The sequence below is a fragment of the Seriola aureovittata genome, chromosome 18 (genome assembly GCF_021018895.1).
Source record: "Seriola aureovittata isolate HTS-2021-v1 ecotype China chromosome 18, ASM2101889v1, whole genome shotgun sequence".
In the NCBI taxonomy this organism is placed as follows: Eukaryota; Metazoa; Chordata; class Actinopteri; order Carangiformes; family Carangidae; genus Seriola; species Seriola aureovittata.
This window is the reverse complement of record NC_079381.1, coordinates 24,498,018-24,523,109: the sequence shown is the minus strand read 5'-3', so window position 1 is coordinate 24,523,109 and position 25,092 is coordinate 24,498,018. Positions and strand designations below refer to the sequence as shown.

At 46.6% G+C, this 25,092-nt stretch overlaps 1 long non-coding RNA gene across 1 annotated transcript in view; it reads left to right on the top strand.

Moving 5' to 3' along the window:
* LOC130186659 (uncharacterized) overlaps positions 1-15,609 on the top strand; it is a 96,246-nt gene extending 80,637 nt beyond the window's left edge. The window contains exon 6 of the long non-coding RNA XR_008830318.1: positions 15,407-15,609. This is a non-coding gene — a long non-coding RNA (uncharacterized LOC130186659). The remainder of the gene's footprint in view (positions 1-15,406) is intronic.
* The last annotated feature ends 9,483 nt before the right edge of the window (positions 15,610-25,092 follow it).

The following is a 25,092-nucleotide window of genomic DNA, read 5'->3' as shown; positions in this document are numbered from 1 at the left end:
TCACACCCAGCGGCCCACAATCACCAGAGACAAGTCCTTTCTGTGCTTCAGCAGAGGAGAGCTGCAGCTCCCGGGGGGGGGGGGGGGGGGTCCTGTCCGATCGTTGTCAGCAGCCGCTCAGGGAGCTGAGCTCAGTTAGAGCCAGCAGTCGTCACACAGAGGGTAATGGACAGAGGCCGCGGGGGGGGGGGGGGGGGGGGGCTGATGGTGAATCCCCATATTCTCTGAACAAGAGGAGGCGAGGAAGCAGCAGAGCCGTGTGTATGAGGAGATGAAGCCCAGGGAATAACGAGTGAGAGCTGCAGGAAAACAACAATAAGCACAAACATCACTTTTTTCAGAGCCGCCATTTTGTTTTCAGGTTGTCTGTCCGTCTCATTGTCGTGGACACGATGTCTCAGTAACACCGTGAAGGAGCACAAACACTCCCTGACTCGAGGATGGACTGATTCGATTTTGGGGGTCAAAGGTCACGGTGACCTCACCAGTATCTTAGCTGCTCAAATGAATTCATTAATGACAAAATAATAGAAGCAGCGAGTGTCTTTGTGGCGGGAGTTTGTGTCTCCACCTTTCCTCATGATCACTTTTTTATATCATTTATTACATATATTTATACATATGTTTATATTTATTAAAGCATGAAACATAATGTGTTGCACTGAGAGTTTACAGATGTTTACATGTTTAATGTCATTAAAACAGTCGATAGCACAAACAACACAAGTGATAATATCCTGCAATTATCTACAGATATGTTCACAACAACAACAACAACAACAACAACATAATAATACAGATAAACAACAGGTACTTCATACTTCAGAACTGTCCTCCACACGTTTCTCTGACAGTTTATAGATCAAACATCAGACCGTGATCAGCAGCTTCACCTCGACCACTGATCAGTTATTTTCTTTCACTCTGCAGAACTTCACTCACGATCTTCCTGTTTGTAACTTTCTCAATCTGAAACTCTTTAAAAATCTATTTCAATTCCTCCATTTTCACACAAAAGCCAAAAGATAAAAAGCAGCAGAAGAAGAGAAACAGGAAGTTTCTGCAGGAGCTTCAGTCGTCATTTCGATTTTTATTTCATCATTAGAAACATCTCCTCCCTCTCCTCCCTCTCCTCCCTCTCCCCCCTCTCCTCCCTCTCCTCTCCTCCCTCTCCTCTCCTCCCTCTCCTCCCTCTCCTCCCTCTCCTCCCTCTCCTCTCCACCCCTCCTCCCTCTCCTCCCCTCCTCTCCTCCCTCTCCCCCCTCTCCTCCCTCTCCTCTCCTCCCTCTCCCCCCTCTCTCTCTCCCTCCTCTCCTCCCTCTCCTCTCCTCCCTCTCCTCCCTCTCCTCCCTCTCCTCCCTCTCCTCCCTCTCCTCTCCTCCCTCTCCTCCCTCTCCCTCTCTCCTCCCTCCCCCCTCTCCTCCCCTCCTCCTCTCTCCTCCCTCTCCTCTCCCCCCTCTCCTCCCTCTCCTCCCTCTCCTCCCTCTCCTCTCCCCCCTCTCCTCCTCTCCTCCCTCTCCTCCCTCTCCTCCCTCTCCTCTCCTCCCTCTCCTCCTCTCCCCCCTCTCCTCCCTCTCCTCTCCTCCCTCTCCTCCTCCCTCTCCTCCCTCTCCTCCCTCTCCTCCCTCTCCTCTCCTCCCTCTCCTCCCTCTCCTCCCTCTCCTCCCTCTCCTCTCCTCCCTCTCCTCCCTCTCCTCCCTCTCCTCCTCTCCTCTCCTCTCCCTCTCTCCTCCCTCTCCTCCCCTCCTCCCTCCCTCTCCTCCCTCTCTCCTCCCTCTCCTCTCCTCTCCTCCTCCTCCTCCTCCTCTCTCCTCTCCTCTCCTCCTCCTCTCCTCTCCTCCCTCTCCTCCTCCTTCCTCCTCTCTCCTCTCCTCTCCTCTCCTCTCCTCCCTCCTCTCTCCTCCTCCTCTCTCCTCCTCCCTCTCCCAACTCTCCCTCTCCTCTCCTCCTCTCCTCCCTCTCTCCTCCTCTCCTCCCCCCTCTCCTCCCCGCTCCTCCCTCTCCCCCCTCTCCTCCTCTCCTCCTCTCCTCCTCTCCTCCTCTCCTCTCCCCCCTCTCCTCCTCTCCTCCTCTCCTCCTCTCCTCTCCTCCTCTCCTCCTCTCCTCTCCTCCTCTCCTCCCCCCTGTCCTCCCCTCTCCTCCTCTCCCCCCTCTCTCCTCCTCTCCCCCCTCTCCCCCCTCTCTCCCCCCTCTCTCCTCCTCTCCCCCCCTCCCTCCCTCCCTCTCCCCCCTCTCCTCCTCTCCTCCTCTCCTCCTCTCCCCCCTCTCCCCCCTCTCCTTCCCTCTCCCCCCTCTCTCTCCTCCCTCGCTCCTCTCCTCTCCCCCCTCTCCCCCCTCTCCTCCTCTCCTCCTCTCCCCCCTCTCCTCCCCTCCCCCCTCTCCTCCCTGTAAATGTTTAGACTGAGAGGAGACACTGAGATGTCCAAGACTTTCTAATGACCTTTTGTTTAAATGCACCCACCTCTTTTCAGTGTCACCCCCCCCCCCCCCCCCCCCCCCGCTGGTTAACCCCGACACATTCACAACAAACTGACCAATCACAGCGGCGCTGACAAAGAGAGAGCCCTGCTATCTACCCAGCATGCCTGTTGCCCCGCCATCACTCTTCCTTAACGGTCTTTAATTAATCCCGATTACGGCTGCGGGGGGGTGGGTGGTTGGGGGGGGGGGGTCATTGTCCCCGAATGAATGGCAGCATTACACGGTCAATTTAGCGCGGTGTTCTTATCAATGCCAGCCTTACATAACCTCTGATTTAAAGCAGCTAATTAGCTGGAAAATACATGACAAGTCAATTGTGGCGACGGAGGAGACAGAATGAAACACATGTCTGCTCCCCACAGATACACTTGTCCTGCTGCCACCGGGGGGGCGGGGGGGGGGGGGGGGGCAGATAAGGGTTCATTACTGATTGATCCACCATGTTCTACTAATCCAGAGAAACACAGGTTCAATTACAATTAATAACAGTAAATACACACTAATACACATTTCTGAACTGAAAACAATGAAAACTGTTGCTCACTGTTAAATACAAGACATGAAATGTTCAGTATATTAAGACGATTGGTCGATTGATTGATTCATTGATCGTCACAACAATAATCAAGAAAATAAATCAGACGTGAGGAGAGTGAAATCTGTTAATAAAGAGAAGCTGCAGGTGAACTGTGAATGAATGAATTAAAACCATGATGCAGCATGTAAAAGTCTTAAAGGGACAGTTCACCCAAAATACAAAAGCAAAAACATGTTCTCACAGAAACTGATGGACTTCACTGAGTTTCTATAAGAAATCTTGTTTCTTTATAGAAAACAAAAAACCAAGCTGATGTTTTTAAATGTAATTTAAAATGCTGTGAACAGTTTAATATATTGAATTATATAGAAGATTATAGAGATTATAGATTATAGATAGATTTGTTCTGGGGGCAGCCTCATTATCAGTTGATCTGTCAATTTTCTTCTACATTATTTATTTATATAATATAATAATATATAATAATATTTATGGTTTGGTCTATAAGACGTCAAGAATCAGTGGAACATGTCGATCACTGAGTCTTTCGGCATAGACTCATGTCAGACTGATGTCATGTGATGATGTCGTGATGTCATGTGATGTTTTGTCTGAGCAACAGATTCTCAGTTTATTATAATAAAATCTGAACCTGAAATAATAAAATGTTTGACATTTAAATGAAAAATGACGACTAATCAGTTAATGAAGTAATTGCAGCTCTTTGCCTTTAAGTCATGACATCAGACCCATCACACCCTGTATCACAGAGATAAAGACAAACTCCTCCCACAACATGAATCATTGCCCATAAATAATGAAGCCTCAGTGAGTTAATGAGTGAATCATCAGGAATCAGACTGAACTCCACCACATGCAAAAAACAACAACCATCACATTCTGATTATTTCGACAGATGTTGTGATTGAATTTTTTCATTTTATTTTTACAACATAAAAATGATGATGATGTGATTTTTGTTGGGTCTGAAACTGACTGATGTTCCTCACATCTGGAGAACACGATCTGAAGGTCGGAGCGTCTCAGTGCTTCTTCTGTAATGTTGAGACATATTTTACATTTATCAACAAACTGCAGCTCCTGACATCTGGAAGTTTCACTCGGCCACAGTTTGGTTTCTGTAATATTTCCATTAACTGTTCAGCCCTGGATCAAGGTGAATGATGGAGTCATTTGTCTGAACTCACCCTTTAACCAATGAAATGCCAGCACCTGTATGACCCGTGGATCGTGTCTGTATTCAGAGCTTTAAAGTCTCAAGATGAGGAGATGTCCTGCTGGGCCACTGCTGGCTCACTGCTGGGCCACTGCTGGGCCACTGCTGGGCCACTGCTGGCTCTTTGCTGGGCCACTGGTGGCTCACTGCTGGCTCACTGCTGGGCCACTGCTGGCTCTTTGCTGGGCCACTGCTGGGCCACTGCTGGCTCACTGCTGGGCCACTGCTGGGCCACTGCTGGCTCTTTGCTGGGCCACTGCTGGGCCACTGCTGGCTCTTTGCTGGGCCACTGCTGGGCCACTGCTGGCTCACTGCTGGGCCACTGCTGGCTCTTTGCTGGGCCACTGCTGGGCCACTGCTGGCTCTTTGCTGGGCCACTGCTGGCTCTTTGCTGGGCCACTGCTGGGCCACTGCTGGGTCTTTGCTGGGCCACTGCTGGGCCACTGCTGGCTCTTTGCTGGCTCACTGCTGGGCTGCATTAAGGCTCCTGTAGTGAGCAAACAGACGTGTTTGTTCAGGCAGGTGTTGCGGTGAGACTGTGACAGACTCAACATGTGTGTCACAGAAACACACTGAAGGACTCAGATCATCTCAGGTGTAAAACGTGAGGCAGCAGCTGCGTCGCAGTAACAGCTTCAGCTGATTCATGGACGTGATTAAACCTTTATGATTGCTCTGATTCCTGCTGAGGACAAAGAAGGAAAATCCAGCACATCTGCAGTGTCATTATGTGTTCTCTGGCTGCTGCGTCCTCCCTGACAGTAAGTGCTCTCTGTTTGTTTCTGCTGTTCAGTAATACTAATGAGAGGTAACATCTGAATCTATCCCTCAAATGTCTGAATAGGGAAAAAGCATGAACTGTTGCTGTTGGCAGCGGCTTCGGACCCACCATAACACGCTGTTAGTGCTGTTTCTCCTTTGGCTTTTGATGGCAGCGGGGAATTTATGTGGCAGTGGATCTATCTTACAGACCGGCCCATCTGCCCGGAGCTGCCTCCACTGGCAGCGGCTCCAAAACGCTGCAGATTGCTAATGTGGCATTAAACAATAAATGGATGAAACGCCGCTCCTTCACTCATTTCTTCGAGCCGTCAGACTCAGCAGCTGCACGCTCCTGGTTCTGCTCTTTTTGTCCATAAACCACAAACTGCTCAGTGGTTCCACTGTGGAGGCCGTTACAGCAGCAGCACAGCCCCTCACTTCACAGCTCAAGTTTTCAGACTCATACCAGGAAATATGAGGTCAGTTAGCCTAGCTTAGCACTGGGGTTTATAGAGTCTGTAACCCACCTCAGTTATTATTGTTTGTCTTCTATTTGTGGGACAATCATTTGGGGATAATGTTGCTGTGTATTTAGTTTAGCCCACATTAATTGACATGCGGTCAATCTGTCACATTAACAGCAGCTGAATCAGCTGTGATCACTTCCTGTTTGCAATGCATCATGGATGTTTAGACAACTATCACTGGATCACTGTGACCCTGAAGGAAACCTAAAAAAATGAAGTTCTGCAGACCCTGTTTTCTCTGCTTTCTGAAGTGGATTTCTGGACTTTTATTCTGGAGGGACATCAGAGATAATGATATCCTCAGGAAGTGGAAGTCACACTGAATCACATCAACATGTGTTTCAGGTCTGAAGGTTCAGGTCTGACTCGGTTTCATGCACCTGTGACTGTGAGACTTTGACTCTTGTAGTTCTTATCTCAGACTGCAGATCCAGGATCAGGTCCAGAAGAACCACGTTAAACTCTTGAACATGTGAGTCTGTGTGATATAAAATGTGAAGTGGATTAATGTTAAATATGAAAGATAAACAGTAAAATCCTCTTTGTCTGACTTTGATGAGTGTCTGAATCTGACCTAGAACGGCATGATGACACATTATGAAAGAATGATATGCTGACTTTGGAAAGCAGCGACACTCACTCATCAAAAGGTTTGCAAACCAAACATGAGTAAGGCTTTGGATGCTCAGAGGGAAAAAGAAACAGAGGTTTGGGGCTGGATATGTGGGCGGCGGGGGCGTCCTGCGGAGGAGGCTGTTTTCTCTCCACACACTGGGCACCGAGCACGCCTCCGCTGCTCGCCAGTCTGACGTTAGCTCGCTGCGAGACGTTTATTTTTGCTGCGTCGTGTGCGGCAGCCGGAGCCTCTCTTTCATCCGGAGTATCGTCCGTCCCGAGCCGAGGCCTGGAGACACATCTCCTGTGGCAGAGAGATCCTCTGTGTCTGAGGGGGAAGATTAAAACATGGACACCACATCACAGAAACAGGAAGCAAAGAAGCATTTAGCAGAGATCGTTCACGTCCAAACCAACATTTATGAGCCGCAGTGTTGGAAGATGTAAAGATGCTCCCAGGAATTTACCGTCAACTCAAAATACTCCATTACAGTAAAAGTCCTGAATTCAGAGTCCAACTTAAAGCTCCTCCAGTGTAAAGGTCTCTGCCCATGTGTGCTGAGATTATAGAGACTGTCATGTGACCGTGTTTTAAATAAAGTTCACAAACGGGTAAAACTGCTGGCGTTTGTATTAAAGATGGCGGCGGTGATGATGACCTGTTGAGACGTGCCTTTGAGTTCCCCTTGTTTCAGCAGCAGCAGCGGTGGGAGGGGTCTGGGGGTCAGAGGTCAGGGGGGGGTCGTCATCATCCTCTACTTTGCCTAATTACAGAGATGAGTGTTGAGGCGGCGGCGGCGGCTGGAGGGTCCTGATGGGAGAAGCGTGGCCGCGGCTCAGAGTCCCGTTATGGAAATCTTTAATATTTAATTCATCGATTAACATTAACGACTGAGGCAGAACTGTTTCAACAGTTCCATTATTATTTGATATCTCTCCATAGAGCCATGATGGGTGGTATAATGAAAGGTGGATCTCTATTTCAACCTTGAAGGGGTTGGGCAGAGTGCCAGTAATGAAGACGTATTAAAGCTTAATGTAGCTTAATGTAGCAGGTGTCATATATATAATGTACAGAAGCTCTTTCTAAAGCATTATATTCATCGCTACTACCTTAAAAGCCACTAAATCTCCCGGGATAAGTTAGTCTGGCTATGATTCTCTTCCAATTAATCAATAGAAAAATTGTTAACACACCTTAACTGGGATCCATTAGAGTGTCCCCGGGTAATAAATGTTCCCGCGGTGCTCTGAGGGAGGTGGGGGGGGGGGGGGGGGTTCGGGGGGGGGCAAACTGCCTCCTGCACTCAGGTTAATGGGCAAAGTTGAGAGAAGTGACCACTAAATCTGCAAGGACACCACATTCACACTGGCTGAACCTCTATCACTGGCAAATGACCAAGCCTAAGAGCTCAGCGCTAATCAATGGCTCAGTGAGGGAGGGGGGGGCGGGGGGGGCGGCTCCACTGAGACCTGAGGCAGAGCATCAAGTGTGACTCATTTAACCTCCGTCTGAGTCCGACCCGGTCTCATACAGGTCCAGGTCTACTGTCGATACAGAGACAGGAACCTGCTGTGATGTATCGGCCTCAGAGGACGCCCCCCCCCCCCTGAACCCCTGCAACAGGTGCTTTAATAGGTGTCACCTGTCAGTCAGCTGTCACAGGGAGGTCAGGAACCTGCAGGTGATCAGGTTTAAATTTGAACATAAAACTACAGCAAGTTCAACAGTTTGACTGAAAGCTCAGGAACAAGCCCTTTAGAACAGCTGAGAGTCATTAAGACTGTAGGAAACTCTGGATTCTGATTGGCTGGAAGGTGTCGGCTGTCCCACCAGAGACCAAATATAGGATGTATTTATGTGATGATAATATATCCCCTGATAGGATTAACAGTTTTAAATTAATCTGTATACACAAATATAAATTATGCACATTTCCACTTATGAGATATATATCTCCAGATAAATAGATATATATCTATATATGTAAAAATTACATGTATAAATAATTGATAAAGGCAATAGAATTATAAACATAGAAGTATATTGTTTTAATAAACTTGCTTATACAAATTAACTATATATTATATTTCTAATTTGAAACATATAATATATTTGATATATATATATATCTATCATTAACAAATATGGTCGCAACATGTTATACCATATAAAAATTCATCATGTAGATATTTTAATAAATGTACATATAGAAAAGTATGTTATAAACTATATGTTCATTTATCCAGAGGATGTTTGTGTGTGATAATAATGTAGGAGACCTACATGTCATATATGACTGTTTAAAATTAATTTGCACAATAAGGAAAAACAATCAACTATAATTAAGATAATTAGAATAACTTGTATAACTTTGATTTAAAAACATATAATATATTTAAATGATGAGATGATGTGTAACGTCCTCGTCCAGGAATCTGTGTGCTCTGTCTCTGAGCACCTCCTCCTCCTCCTCCTCCTCCTCCTCCTCCTCCCCCCGCTCCTCCTCCTCCTCCTCCCCCCGCTCCTCCTCCTCCTCCTCCCCCCGCACCTCCTCCTCCTCCTCCCCTCCTCCTCCTCCCGCGCTCCTCCTCACCTCCTCCTCCTCCTCCTCCTCCTCCTCCCCCCGCTCCTCCTCCTCCCGCTGCTCCTCCTCCTCCTCCTCCTCCTCCCCCCGCTCCTCCTCCTCCTCCTCCTCCCCCTCCTCCTCCTCCTCCTCCTCCTCCTCCCCCCGCTCCTCCTCCTCCTCCTCCTCCTCCTCCTCCTCACCGCTCCTCCTCCTCCTCCTCCTCCTCCTCCCCCCGCTCCTCCTCCTCCTCCCGCTGCTCCTCCTCCTCACCCCGCTGCTCCTCCTCCTCCCCTCCTCCTCCTCCTCCTCCTCCTCCTCCTCCTCCTCCTCCTCCCCCCGCTCCTCCTCCTCCCGCTGCTCCTCCTCCTCCTCCTCCTCCTCCTCCTCCCCCTCCGCTCCTCCTCCTCCCGCTGCTCCTCCTCCTCCTCCTCCTCCTCTCTCCTCCTCCTCCTCCTCCTCCACCCGCTCCTCCTCCTCCTCCTCCTCCTCCTCCGCTGCTCCTCCTCCTCCTCCTCCTCCTCCTCCTCCTCCTCCCGCTGCTCCTCCTCCTCCTCCTCCCGCTCCTCCACCCGCTGCTCCTCCTCCTCCTCCTCCTCCTCCTCCCGCTCCTCCTCCTCCTCCTCCTCCACCCGCTGCTCCTCCTCCTCCTCCTCCTCCGCCGCTGCTCCTCCTCCTCCTCCTCCTCCTCCCGCTCCTCCTCCTCCCGCTGCTGCTCCTCCTCCTCCTCCTCCTCCTCCTCCTCCTCCTCCCGCTGCTCCTCCTCCTCCTCCTCCTCCTCCTCCTCCACCCGCTGCTCCTCCTCCTCCTCCTCCTCCTCCTCCTCCTCCAGCAGCCATTACTCCCTGTGCTCCTGGGATGAGTCAGCTGCGATGCATCAAAGTGTAAAATGGTGGCGGGAGCGAGGGGGCCGGCCCGGCTTCACATCCACTCCGAGCTGTCGCAGAATTAGATCAGGAGGAAAGTGTATGTGACAAGAGCTAATTAAGTCCCATCATGCAGCTCAACCTGGCGGGAGTGGAGGGAAACCGCCCGAGCTAATTGCATTTACTTCATCTTGTAATGTGGGCCATCATAACTGCTAATTCAATTGTACAATCATTCTGCCAACTCCTGGCCATTAAGCACACATTTAATTGCTTCCATAAAGCTTTTAATATGCAGCACACACAGAACTGGGGGGGGGGGGTGACACGGACCCCCACCACCAGCCAACATGCAGATGTCCTGCCGTCACCACGGAGACGCAGCGTTATTGGACAGTCCTGTTTCCAATACATCATTATTAGATGAGTGTTTAGGGCCCATTTCATGGCTGTAACTCACAGGCTGGATGGATAGATATCAGCTGACACACACACACACACACACCACACAACACACACACACACACACACAGTCTTATCTTGTAACACAAGGCCAGTTTATCTGCAGAGCAGCTTTTAACAACGAGGCGATTCAAAGTGTTTCACATGAGACATGAAGACATTAAGATAAGACGGAAACAAAGAGGACATAAAAGACACGTGAAGAGGACGGAGATGAAACAAGAAGGAAACGAGCTGAAATGAAACTGAATCAACAGAAGAAGAAGAAAATCCCAGCGTAGAGATTGATGTGAATAAATAGAAATGAAATCTGAAGCAGCTGCTTCAGCTGCAGATTTAATGTCACATCAGGTCTCAGTGATAAACGTCCTGTCTCTGCAAAATAAAAGCTCAGCAGTGACTGAAGAACACACAGTCTCATTTAACAACTAATATATGTCCAGACCCTGGTCCGGACTCTGGTTCAGACTCTGGTCCGGACTCTGGTTCGGACTCTGGTCCGGACTCTGGTCCGGACTCTGGTTCGGACTCTGGTCCGGACTCTGGTTCGGACTCTGGTCCGGACTCTGGTCCGGACTCTGGTTCGGACTCTGGTCCGGACTCTGGTCCGGACTCTGGTTCGGACTCTGGTCCGGACTCTGGTCTGGACTCTGGTCGAGACTCTGGTTCGGACTCTGGTTCAGACTCTTGTCCAAACTCTGGTCCGGACTCTGGTCCAGACTCTGGTCCGGACTCTGGTCCAGACTCTGGTTCGGACTCTGGTTCAGTCTCTGGTTCGGACTCTGATCTGAAACTTCAGACGTTCCTGTTCCCATCAGCCTCAGCTGGACTCTGCATTTACTGCTAATGTTAGCATGCTAACAATCCGTTAGTGTTAGCATGCTAACAATATGTTAACATGATAAGAAAAACGTATAGAATTTAATCTGATCTTATATTTACATAAATATAAATATATTTCCATCAGAATATGTTGGTCTGATAAAGTCTCAGAGTGTGAAGAGAAATGTTTAAAATTAATGAGAAATTAATAATAAAAACATAAATAAACATATAGAAATTTGATATGTTTGTTGTTTTAATATAAATTAAATAACAAATATGATGGCCGCACGTTAAACCACATAAAGATTCATCATACAGATATTTTTAATATGTGTACGTATGTATGTATATGTTAAAACTTATATCTTCTTATATATTCAGAGGATGTATATATGTGACATACAGCAGCGGTGCAGAGCTGCAGGCGGCCTCATGGAGACATGCTGTGATAAGCAGACATGTTGGGGGGGGGGGGGGGGGGGGGGGGCCAGCGGCTGATAACATGCCGCTGGGCCTGACAAGCACAGACATATATAACAGGCAAACAAAGCCCAGAGGAGACAGAGCATCAATACTCCGCATGTACAGCATCATCACTGTCCCCAAACAAAGACCGTGTCAATAAGCCTCAAATTAAAACCCTGTATCAGCTGATCTGACCAGCAGCCAATCACAGCTCATATTTCACAGCTGAGCCAATGAAAAGTCATAACAGCTGTATTTAATGTATCTGCTGCTGGCAGCTGCCCGCCACACCGGCTCTTAATAGGAGCTGTCCATCACTGTCAGGCGGTCCCGGGGCCCGACTAGAGGCCGGCTGTAATAAACATGAGGGGAGATAAGCCCCCCCCCCCCATCACGCTCTGGGTAACTTCCTGCTCATCGGCCCGTTTGTCATCTCAGTTTGTAGCACTCATAATTTGTCAGAGTGGACGCTCTCTGCTCTTTATCTCTGCGTCCTTCAGCCCTGATTCATCTGCAGATGTGCAGCACATCTGGACAGCACACAGATGTTCAGCTCCTGAACATGAGTCATGACACCGGACCCACTGCACCTTCATCAGCTGGTTACACACACAGCACACCTGTTCACTTCAGAGGAACTCCACAAGTGCTGCGTTCACGTACCGCAGGAAACTCCCAGATTCCAGATGGTCGGGGTGGACGTGAAAGTTCAGGGGCTCAAAACAATATTATTATCATTTCCCTTAAAGTCTGACTCGAGGTTTCCTCAAAACACCTGAAGTTAAGATTTCCCTTAAAGCCTGAGTTGAGGTTCCTGCGTCTCCTGCTTCTCTCTGTTTAGCTGCTGGTTTTCCTCATGTTGTCAGTAGCTCAGGGGAAATCAGCCTGTGACACGTTCAGAGGGAGGAACATCGTCGTCCGGCTGCTGCTCTTTGTCTAAATGTGTGGAGGTTCAAATATTAAAATGTTATCAACATGAGGACGTGTGTGTCTGAAGGCTTTTGTTTTTGAACCCGCACGACTTCCTGTGTTGATGCTCGTACAGTTTAATGTGCAGGACGACATGTATGTACATGTGTGTGTGTTTGTGTACACGACACTACAGCACGTGTGTGTTAGTGAATATGTTTCTACTGTCCCAGAATCCAGTGCACCACCCCCCCCCCCCCCTGATTAGAGGACAGCAGTGTGGGTAATAAGAGCGCGGCGTTCTGGGTGCAGTTTTAATCTTTATAAAAACCTTCACCCGGGTCCCTGCTCCCACAGGAGGGAGATTAAATGCTTCTTCACATTAGTAATGTCAGCACAAAATGATTATCTTTTCTGAATAATTTATTCCTCAGCCGCTGTAATTTTCTTATCTCTCCCTTTTTGCCTCTTTTACTCTGCAGGAGACGGTAAATGGCTGTTAGTCTCCAGAAAACCTATGGATCGCCGTTTCCATCAATCAATTAAAAAACACTTACCTCACACTCAACATGATTTATATCTTGTTAATAGAATTGTCTCACTATATCCCTATATTATTATAGCCTTAATTCCATTAGCTATTTGCTTAATGCTTTTTTTAAGGCTGACCTCCAGGAGCAGGGAGATAGAGGGGGATTAGTCCAATATTGGCCAGAAGACAGAGCCTCTTTCTGGGAAGCCTGTAGGTCAGGGGCGGCCGGAGGACTCCGGACTCTGGCTCCTGATTGGCTGTTGTAAACCCACGGACCTCATCCTTTCATTATTCCCTATTTACTGCGGCGGCGGCATTCGATTAGAGGACAGAGCAGTGTATCGCAACCTTTTTAACTGGTGACCCTTTAAAATGAAGCAACGTCTCACAGCGACTCTTCGTCACAGGTGTGTTTGAGTGTGGAGCTCCTCCTTTCGATCCTTCACTGTCACTGTTGTCAGACAACATTTAAATATTTCTAGTGTTTAATATAGAAACAGCCACACAATGCTGTTCGTGTTACTGTTAAATTCATACCAGATGTGTTTCTATAAAAACCATCAACAAAGTTAAAGCAAGAGCTTCAGAAATAACTTTATTGGACATTATGAACTACATTAATTTGTACAGTAGTGATGATGAATATTTCTTAGATGATAACTTAAAACACAGGATGAAAATAATAATAAATAATCATCTGACTCCAGGAGTTGTTGTCGTCCCACAGTGTCTGTTGATGACGCTGATGCTGCAGGACGTCCTGTATGAGACACGTCCTCCGTCTGACCTTGTGCAGCGGAGCCTCTTGTTTGAGATGGACCTGGAGGAGGTTCAGTATCAAAGGCCAGATATGATCCTCATTACCTCACACATCTGAATTCATGTGATTCCTGTTACACCTGCCCACCGCGTCCTCCTGTTCATCCCTCCTAATATATTGAAATACTATGCAACATGCTTAAGTAATAGATGAGAGCAATCACAGCCGGGGCCATGATTGATTATTTGATGACACTTTCTGCGAGTTTTTAACTCATCCTTTCCCCCTGTGTGTGTGTGTGTGTGTGTGTGTGTGTGTGTGTGTGTGGCCCTGTGGGTATTGAACATGGAGCACAGTAATGGGTTCATGAGGCCATTTGTGATGAATATTTAAAATGTAACGTACATGCAGTCGAGTCAAGGACAGAGACGAAACGATCAGCTGAGCTTCAGCTTGACGACGAGTCAATAAACAAACCTGAGATCATTGTTTGTGTTGTTGTCAGTGAAAACCATCAGTATCATATGATCTGATCAACTAAACACAGACTGTGTGCTGGGGGTGTCCAACCTGGGGGTCGGGGTTCAGACAAGGGACCTGAGGATTAACGTTGAGGGGTCTGAAATTATTTTATTTAGTTTATTACTTCCCTCTGTTCTTCACCTTTTTTCCTAGTGACTAACTTGAGTAATGGCTAAAAAGTGTTTTCTCAGGTCACACTGACCTTGACCTTTGACCTCTGACCGCCATAATCTAATCAGCTCAACCTTCAGTCCAAGTTAATTTTTTCACCAAGTTCCTTCAAGTTGTTTCAGAGATATTCTGCTCACAAGGCCAAAACAGTGTTTTGTGAGGTCACGTGACCTTTACCTTTGACCTTTGACCACCAAAATATCCTCAGTTCACCGTTGAGTCCTAGTGAATGGTTTTTACCAAATTTGAAGAAGTTCCTTCAAGGTGTTATTGAAATATTGTGTCCATGAGAATGACACAGGCGGACAACCTGAAAACAAAATGGCTGCCGCTCTGACTGTCGCTGACACGGAGAAAATTAAAAAAAACCTGTAAAGGATGAAATTATTTAAATCAAAATATAAAACAGTTACTAAAAATAAAGGTTGTGAAACTAAACCAAACTGCAGCCAACGTATCAGGAGTAATATCCACAGGCTAACATGCTAACAGGCTAACATGCTAACAGGCTAACAGGCTAACATGCTAACAGGCTAACAGGCTAACTCTGACACAGTTTAAGGATGTAATACTTTCATTTACACATGGACAGTTAGTTTGACGTCATATAGAAGCTGGAGAGACACAGAGTTTTCAGGATGTGACTATTTCCTGGAGTCAATCTGTAATTCACAAAAACACCAGTAGAAAAAAGACCCCCCCCCCCCCCACAGACTCTATATCTGGTGTCCTTCCTGCAGCTTTGTGCTCTGGCAGAGAGAGGACATCTACCCCCCCCCCCCCCCCCCCCCCCCCCCGCCCCCGACACACAGCTCACCATAACGAGCCTCTTTAAGGCTCTCTGACTTTCTAATGAATAACACTATGCAGGAAAATAAACACATTGCTATTGATCATGACATAAAGCTTTAAAGTAATTTAATAAGAGGTCCCTGGCTTCAGCTGCAGTCTGGGAACTCTGCCCCCCCCCCCCCCCACACCACCACCACCACAGGGGGCTGCTGCCTGTTACTGCAGCACAAACCCACAACAGGATCCACGAGGGAATAACTGACCCAGAGTGGAAGCGGCCATGTTTGTTTCCCAGCTCAGGTGCAGTTGGTACCGTCGTAGCGTCGTCTACACCGGAGGCTCGTGTTCTTACTCATAGTATCATTTTGTTGCTAGGCGACATCTAGTGAATCATGGGATATGTTGGAGCAGGAAGGATCCACCTGTTGGAGCCTCCGCCGTCCAGGAGAAGGAGTGTTTGAAGGATCGACGGACGAGGATCCTGAATCAGGACCCAGCTAACGTGTGGAGACGGGTCAGACTGACAGACTGAAGTCTGACTCACTTTCTGTTTCTTCAAAATACGATTAATAAAGTGTGATGTCATCATCAGCTGACCTAGTTTCCCCCGACGTCGTCTCATTCCTGTTCGTCCAGACGACGTTACATGGAGTCAGTCGTTTGCCGACGTTAGCCGACTCTAAGCTAACATTAGCTAGTGTTAGCTAGTGTTAGCTTGTGTTAGCTAGTGTTAGCTAGTGTTAGCTTGTGTTAGCTAGTGTTAGCTTGTGTTAGCTAGTGTTAGCTTGTGTTAGCTAGTGTTAGCTTGTGTTAGCTAGTGTTAGCTTGTGTTAGCTAGTGTTAGCTAGTGTTAGCTTGTGTTAGCTAGTGTTAGCTTGTGTTAGCTTGTGTTAGCTTGTGATAGCTTGTGTTAGCTTGTGTTGTGTAGCTTGTGTAGGAGCTGTAGAGAGGCACTGAGGGAAGGAGGAGCATAAACGTCATGATGTTCCCGACTCCTTCACATAGAAATCAAGATTCTCTCATTCTCATTTTCTAAACTACGTTTCATCTGCTCACACTGGCAATAAAACACAAATTAAAACATGTAAATTCTTCACAATCTTTTCACGTGTCACCTTTAAAATAAAGAAGCCGATGTGAAACTACAATGTTGGATTCTCCACGCCGAGCCTTTGTCCTCAGGGGGGGGGCCCTGCAGCTGTGCAGCTATGTGAAACATTATCACATTACTGATGTAGCATTATGTGGCGTACAGTAGACAGAGCCTCAGATAATTCAGCCTAATTGAATGAAAGCTCTCAGGCCTGATCCCGCCGAGGAGATGGAACATTAATTGACATTTGCTGAAGCCAAACAAAGGACAGTCGAGCCGTAACGCTCATTTAAACATATTAATAACCAGAATAAATTGTCCTCTTCAATCTGTTATTGATTTGAAAATGAGTTCAATCAATGCAGAGAAAAATAAAACTAACTGTGGGGCGGGGAGGGGGGGGGTGTTTCTGCAGATTTATGCCAATTTATTTAAAGTGGCACCATTTGATTAGGAGAGTCACTGATGCCAGAGCTGAAGACACACACACACACACTCTCTCTCTCACACACACACTCTCACACACACACACACTCTCTCTCTCACACACACACACTCTCTCACTCTCACACACACACACACACACACTCTCTCTCACACACAACACACACACACACACACTCTCTCTCTCACACACAACACACACACACACACTCTCTCTCTCTCCTCTCACACACACACACACACACCACACTCTCTCTCTCTCACACACACACACACACACACTCACTCTCTCTCTCACACACACACACACACACTCTCTCACTCTCTCTCTCACACACACACACACACACACTCTCTCTCTCTCTCTCACACACACACACACACCACACACACACTCTCTCTCACACACACACACACTCTCACACACACTTGTGAGACTGGAGAGGCTCTTATTGTGGCGGTGCCTCTCTATCCCCCTCTCAAAGTCTCCATCACGAGGCGATAGATAATAAGAAATCCCTGCTCTCTGCTTTAAAGACAGCGGGATGGTGGGGGTGGGGGGGGGTGTGTGTGTGTGTGTGTGTGTGTGTGTCGGGGGGGGGGGGTTCTGGATGAGGGGTTAAACTGGTGAGAGCATGTTTGCTAAGCTGTTTGAGGAGCATTCTCATATGGCCGGTGGCAGTGATGGGGTACGTGGTGGTGGCGGTCGGGGGGGCGAGGTGGGGGGGGCCTTTCCATCTCAGTGCACCGGAGTGCGATGATGGAATGACCTGGACTTGATCTTTGAGGGCAACATGGCTGATGGCTCCTGCAGATTGATAAATTGATTCTAAACTATTACCATGGTAAAAAAGCAATAAGGTCATAAAAATTGCATCGGTCCAGCCGGCTAAGTAAATCCCAGGCATTTTTGGGGAGCGGGGGGGTGTGTGTGTGGGGGGGGGCGAGAGACACCGGGCATGAGGTGGAATGAGAGAGCAAGAAATGACTTTGAAGAGCTCATCATCTTCAATCTATTTTTCCTGCCGGGGCTCCATGCCGCTGCATAGAGGCACTTCATTACAGGGGAATAACTGTACACAGGCAGAGCCGGGGCCGGCCTCCCCCCGATCCCCTCGGGCCCCCGGGGGGCTCCAGCTGGTTAATACCTCATCACTGGCTTCATTGAACGCTTTAATCTGCACTCCTGTGATCAATAGGAGCCCGCTGTAAATTAAAAGGGCCATTTCGTGTAATCAACCCTGTTAATGCTCATTCTGAAAACCATTATTTGTGGAAGGTATTTAGGAGAAAATTGCCACCGTGACAAGCCCTCGAGCCCCCCCCCCCCCCCCCCACTGTGTGTCTGCAGCAGAGTTATGCTGACAGAGATCAGTGTGGTCAGGGTTTTAGAAAGGAGGCGGGGGGGGGGGGTGAGAGGGATGAGAGGCAGATGGAGTATTTGGTCCAGGGGACAGTGGAGAGGAAGAGCAGCTGCTGGAGGGGGGCCAAGGTCTGACGGGGGCCGAGGTCTGACGGGGGCCGAGGTCTGACGGGGGCCGAGGTCTGACGGGGGCCGAGGTCTGACGGGGGCCGAGGTCTGACGGGGGCCGAGGTCTGACGGGGGCCGAGGTCTGACGGGGGCCCGAGGTCTGACGGGGGCCCGTCCTCCAGCAGGGATCAAACTCTCTTGTCACAGTATTTTTATATGAAATAAACTGACTGGTTCTGACTGGTTCTGACTGGTTCTGACTGGTTCTGACTGGTCCTGACTGGTTCTGACTGGTTCTGACTGGTTCTGACTGGTTGAGTGTCAGAACAGAGGGGAACAGCTGACAGGAGATGGATGATGTTCTGTGTCAGTGTTTTGTTTAATCCTGGTTTCAGGATCATCATCATAACAACATTAAAACATTAGATATGATTAAATAATAATATGCTCAGGTGCACATGTTCCTGTAACACCTGAACATCAGCTGCAGGTAGAAATAAATGTAGAAACTCAACTGAACCTCATGTAAATTTTACACCATGTTGATATTTGTTTTATTTATTTTATTTAAATTATTTTAGTTTAATAAGAAATTAGAGCGGGAACCAGGAAGCAACTTAAATTATGATCCAATAATCAGATTGTAGCTTTTAGTAATTCTGTCATTCTTTATTAATTAATATCAGATTAAATTTAGAGTTTTTAAATCTGTGTTGGGTCTTTTAATAATAATAATAATAATAATAATAATAACAACAATAATAATAATAATAAAAATAAAAATAACAATTACTACTACTAATACATTTAATTTATAGAGCGCTCTTCAGGGAATTCAGAGACACATGCATTTTAAGAAATGATTATATTGATCATGAAAATATAAATTTAAAACAGATAAAATATATAAAACATTAGAAAGTGTTTAATTGTTCATTTATTTATATCTATATTTATAAAAGATGTCATCTTCTGAAAGTGTGTGTGCTCTGATGAGAATGAATATTTGTTGTGACAATATAATTTTTGTTTTAACATCATAACATTTTATTTACTCTTGTTATTTATTATTATTCATTTGATTATTTAATATCATTTTCTCTGAGTCCGTCCATCAGCAGCTGAATGTTACACACAGTTTCTAAACGTGTTCAGCGTCACTGAACATGAATAACCCGCGATTCAGCTGAACGGGGGGGGGGGGGGGGGGGGGGGGGGGGCAGTCCAGAGGCTGAGAGGACGGAGGGGTGAGAGCAGATGAAGAGGGGCAGTTGAGTCCAAAATGGAGTGGGACGGGGGGGAGAGAGCGGAGAGGCTGGGAAATGGAGGAGAGGATAGATCAGTGAGGAAGGAGAGGATGTGCCTCGGCTGCTTGTGCATCCAACACACACACACACACACACACACACACACACACACACACACACACACACACACACACACCCGCCGGGAGCGAAAATGAAATTTTCCAGGCCGCTATTTCTGCAGCAAATTCAATTACTGGAGGCACTTGTACAAAGAGCTGTGACTTCCCTGATGGTGAGATTGGAAAAGGCTGATGGCTGCAGACACTGAATAACACGACATGGCTGCAGCGGCCGGGCGGGGGCAGGTACCAGCACAAAAACAATAAGACTGATTTGGACAGGTGAGAGAGCGAGGGGGGGGGCAGCTGGTGATAAAAGGTTACGAGTTGAGAAAAGTTCTATCGCATTATCTTCCTCTTATATAAAGTGAGGGAACAGATGAAGCTGTGACCCGGCGCTGTGCTGTGATTTACAAATGGCCGCTGTCGATACATGTGAGTCATCCTCCATCACACTGTGGCACTTAAACACACCTGAGATGATAAATAGGAGCTGAGACAGGGCAGGATATTAACCTCACACCCCTGCACACAAACACACCTGGACACACACAGACTACATCACCTGCAGCTGCTGGACTGGAGTTTTAACCTGCGTCTCACACACACACACACACACACACACACAGGAAAATATGATCATCAATAATAAAAGATATAGAATAAATCAAACTAAAACTGTTTATTATTTTCATAGGCAGAATAGAGAATAAATAAATACAACTTTACTCATCCACAATCGTCTCAGAGAATCATTTCACACACACACACACACACACACACACACACACACACACACTAATGTGACACTAATACAGATGGTGAAATACACACTAGCATCTAAGAACATACATTTTGTTCTTATTGTTATAGTTCAACAGTTTCATTTAGAGCTTTATCACGACAGTGAGCGTGATGTTTGTCTGCTCGCTGAGTCGTGTGTCAGGTGAAGCTGCGATGTGACACTTTATTGATAAACTGGTTCATTGATTCATTGAGAAAATAATCACCAGATTAATCAATTAGGGGAAAATAGTCATTTGTTGCAGCTCTTGGTTTAATTACATTAAACAATGTACGTTAACAACCATGTTTTTGTCGGGAATATCAGAGATTTCAGTTTTACTTACGATTTGAACGAACGTTCATTATTACGAACATGACTTGAACGTAACATCACTGCCACCAAAATGAGCTCCTGTTAGCTGCAGTTAGCTTCTTTTACCTCCTGTTAGCTCCTGTTAGCTTGTTGTAGCTCCTGTTAGCGTCTTTTACCTCCTGTTAGCTTGTTTTAGCTCCTGTTAGCTTCTTTTACCTCCTGTTAGCTTCTTTTACCTCCTGTTAGCTTGTTGTAGCTCCTGTTAGCTTGTTTTAGCTCCTGTTAGCGCCTGCTAGCTTGTTTTAGCTCCTGTTAGCTTGTTTTACCTCCTGTTAGCTTGTTGTAGCGCCTGTTAGCTTGTTTTAGCTCCTGTTAGCGCCTGCTAGCTTGTTTTAGCTCCTGTTAGCTTGTTGTAGCTCCTGTTAGCGTCTTTTACCTCCTGTTAGCTTGTTTTAGCTCCTGTTAGCTTCTTTTACCTCCTGTTAGCTTGTTTTAGCTCCTGTTAGCTTCTTTTACCTCCTGTTAGCTTGTTTTAGCTCCTGTTAGCTTGTTGTAGCTCCTGTTAGCTTGTTTTAGCTCCTGTTAGCGCCTGCTAGCTTGTTTTAGCTCCTGTTAGCTTGTTGTAGCTCCTGTTAGCTTGTTTTAGCTCCTGTTAGCGCCTGCTAGCTTGTTTTACCTCCTGTTAGCTTGTTGTAGCGCCTGTTAGCTTGTTTTAGCTCCTGTTAGCGCCTGCTAGCTTGTTTTAGCTCCTGTTAGCTTGTTGTAGCTCCTGTTAGCTTGTTTTAGCTCCTGTTAGCGCCTGCTAGCTTGTTTTAGCTCCTGTTAGCTTGTTTTACCTCCTGTTAGCTTGTTGTAGCGCCTGCTAGCTTGTTTTAGCTCCTGTTAGCTGGAACAATAACAGGGTCAAAGTGATTTAAATCAACAGCAGCTAACTGCGACTGATTATCAGCAGGTAGAAAAGTAAATTGAAGGCAGTTAGTTAGATAGCTGGTTAATCTGTTAACTAGCAGCAGCGGTGAACTGTAAATGTTCAGTAAAACAAGTTTAATATTTGAATCATAACTTCATCTTCCTCCTCACACACGCTGAGCTGACGTTCAGTAGGAATCAAAACTTAAATAAATCAAATATCCCAACGTGAGTTTTCTGCACATTTGGCTCATGTACAGATTTTTCTCCTGCTGATTTATTTCATTATGTCTCTGTAGCCCCCCCCCCCCCCCCCCCCCCCCCCCTCAGAGCAGACATGGCGCTGCAGCTGGAAGCGGAGACGCTGTGGTCCTGGTCTCAGTCCCGGGCTTTGTCTAGCTTGGCTGGCCACTGGAAAATGAGTGTCCTGTGTGGTAATCCCGATCGCCTGCTCCTCATTCTCATTGTGTGCTTTTCCTTTAATTTCTCCTTTCTCTGCCACAAAGCCGGAGGCATTACCTACGAGGAAGAGGGGATCTAAAGTATTTGATTCCAATTCCAGGCAAACCCTGAGGGGGACTTCATCAGCACGGCAGCCTCTCATGTTTCACAGCCAGACAGACAGAGAGGGAGAGAAAAGCTATTAAAGTTGTATCTTAAAAGGTCAATAACATTCGCTGTAATGACTCTGACTGTTTAATCCAAATATATGTGTGTGTGCTGAGCCCTGCTGCTGACATTGATAGACTTGAGTGGCAAGTGAAGGATCCTCCCTGTCAAAACCTCCGCGGCTGAGAGGTAATGAGAAACGCCAGCTGAGTGTAAACTGTCGCACAAAGAGGCTGATTTCTGCTTCTAATCAGGGGGATTGTCTGACTGTGAACAAGTGGTTGTGTAGTGTGTGTGTGTGTGTGTGTGTGTGTGTGTGTGTGTGTGCAGGCCAATCAATACTGGACCATCCTACAAAACCTCATCATGTGTCCAGAGCCAGTTTTCTAAAACATCTGCAGCAGGTCGTTGTGTGTTATTGATGTTTGTTTAAATTTTGACGTGTTCAAGATATTTAACGTGTGAAAGATTTAAACCGATGTTTTAAATCTGTTTAAAGGTTTTCCATCATTAAGGACGAAGAGTTAAAATGATGAAGTGAATGGAAGAGAAACTACGACTTGATAAAACGACAGATTAAAGACGTTAGAAGAGTGAGAAGCAGAGAAAGAACAGATACAAAGATACGTCTGTTAGAGGGATGTAAATAAAGTGTGTGTGCAAACAACAATAAGAACAAACGAGAAGCGTCTGATGATCCAGGTGAACCAGATGTTGAGATGCAGCGAGTCTGTGGTCGGGATCCGTAGGTTACAGAGGTGAACAGGTCTGTGACTGTCTCCTCAAAGTCAGGTGTGTGTGTGTGTGTGTGTGTGTGTGTGTGTGTGTGTGTGTGTGTGTGAGATGGGCTGATATGTGGCTGTTTGTGCAGAGCTGAAACACTGATATGATCTGTGCGAGCAGCTAATGTGATATTTGTGTCGCCCTGGCCTCCAGATCCGGTGTCGAGCGTCTGATCTCATCTGTGATGTTGGACAATTTCCGCAGATCTGCAAAGACACTTTCTCCAGTCAATAGACCGTAAATTGCACTTGGAAGACGGGATCATCTTAACTAAAGGTTAGTGACTCTCCTCCCGGGGGCCACAGGGTGACCCCTCCTTTTTTAATAATTTGTATGTTTAGTTGTTTGGTGGATCCTCGCCGCTCTTGTGATGTCTCATCGGAGAGCCCATCAATCAGACGGCGCCTGGCACCGACCTGCCGCCACAATATTCCAGGTTATTAAAAGGAGCATGAGGAGGCAGCTGGGTGTGTGTTGGCTCAGGCCTCGCTTCTCATTTTCACAGTGCACAGCCCCCGGCGCATAATCTAGTGATTCACCCCCCCCCCCCCTCCGGCAACAAGTGCCGCCGCCAACGCCACCGCCGTGTCTTCTCTGATGAAACGTTGTTTACTGGGGGGGGGGGGCAACAACCAATCAGAGCAGGAGTCAGTGATTACATCATCAATAACTGATTTTCAGAACAGATTTCCCGCCTCCTGGTTGACCAGAAGTGTCTCTACAGAACACTATGATGTCACAGTGAAGTTGACCTTTGACCTTTTAAATATAAATCACTTCATCATTTCATCCTGTTGGACATTTGAGTTAAATCGTGTCATGATGAGTGAATGAATGTGTGAGGTCGATCCGTCTACGGACGACTTCCAGATGTTCCCGCCCTTACCGCCGCATCGCAAAGCATGGCTCCTGTCGCCTAGCAACCGTTAGCTGTAACCGTTAACCGTACCGTTAGCTGTTGAACTGAGCGGAAACACAACGCTGACAGTGTGATCCTGCTGACGGTTTGTTTTCATTACCGGAGCGCAATGGATCATGGGATATGTGGGGTCAGGAAGGATCCACCTGTTGAAGGAAGAAGGACAAATATAAACACATCGATTTTTCAGAAGAAGAAGAATGAACCAGAAGGAGAGTGATTGAGACGTCAGCTGATTATTTCACATCCTCCTGATGATCATTGACGATAATATTGATTAATTAATCATCTTTATTTATTTGTTTTGTTTTACATTAATAAAATGTATATGACATTATTAGTTATTGATCTGAAGAAAACAGGATCATTTGTGCAAATAAGATAAAAACAGACAAAATTTGACGCTGAAACATTTGATCTGTAAAAAAGTTAATTTTACATCTTCATGACAAAAAGAGTAAAAAACAGTTTCTATTCTTTTCTTTAAAGTAAATGAATATATGTTCTGTGCAAAGCAGGAAATATAAACTCTACATATTCATGTAATAATTATTCCCCTTCAGTCGATGAGCTCTCAGACTCTTCTGCTCTGAGGATCAATGAAAGAGGAAGAAGCTTGTGTAAAGTCTGTGTTGTTGAGGTGAGAGCTGCCGCCGCTGGAGAGTCTCTTTATTCTCGTCTCCGTGAAGACTGATAACGTGAGCGCAATCACGGCCGATCCATAACCGCTCAAAGATTTATGATCCATCTAACAAGCTTCTCAGTCCAACTGCTAAATATTGCTTTGATTACTCAGCATTAGAGAAATTAATGTCTTTATTTAAATTAAAATAAAGCCTTATCACTGTGGTATTTAAATAAGACAAACGATGACAGGACTTAAATAATGACCCTGTCTTTATGTTGGCCTTACATTAATATTACTTTTTATCTCCATCCAGGATATTAATAATGGAATACTGTGGGAATTAATACTTTTGATCATTAAGAGTTCAGAGCTGTACGAGTGGGAGAAGTAAGCGCTCAGGTCGTCATTAATAACCATCATGACTGGTCGAGGCTCTTTGCTGATGATTGATCATGAATATTAATAACGGCGGCGTTTACATCCTCCATATACGTCCTGTCAGGGAGGGGCCGCGCCACGAGAGCCTACACATTTCATCATCACTCCAGCAAGAGTACTTTACACTGGGGGGGGGGGGGGGTCGATTCCCACGTTGTTTCTATTACCCATGACCGTTCATTGTTGTTGTTAGTGTAACCATGACAACAAGGACCGACTGATGCTGAGGAAGTTACTTATTTTAAGCCAAAATCACCATCTTTTCCTGAACCTAACCAAGCCATGACCGTTACTGTAGTAAC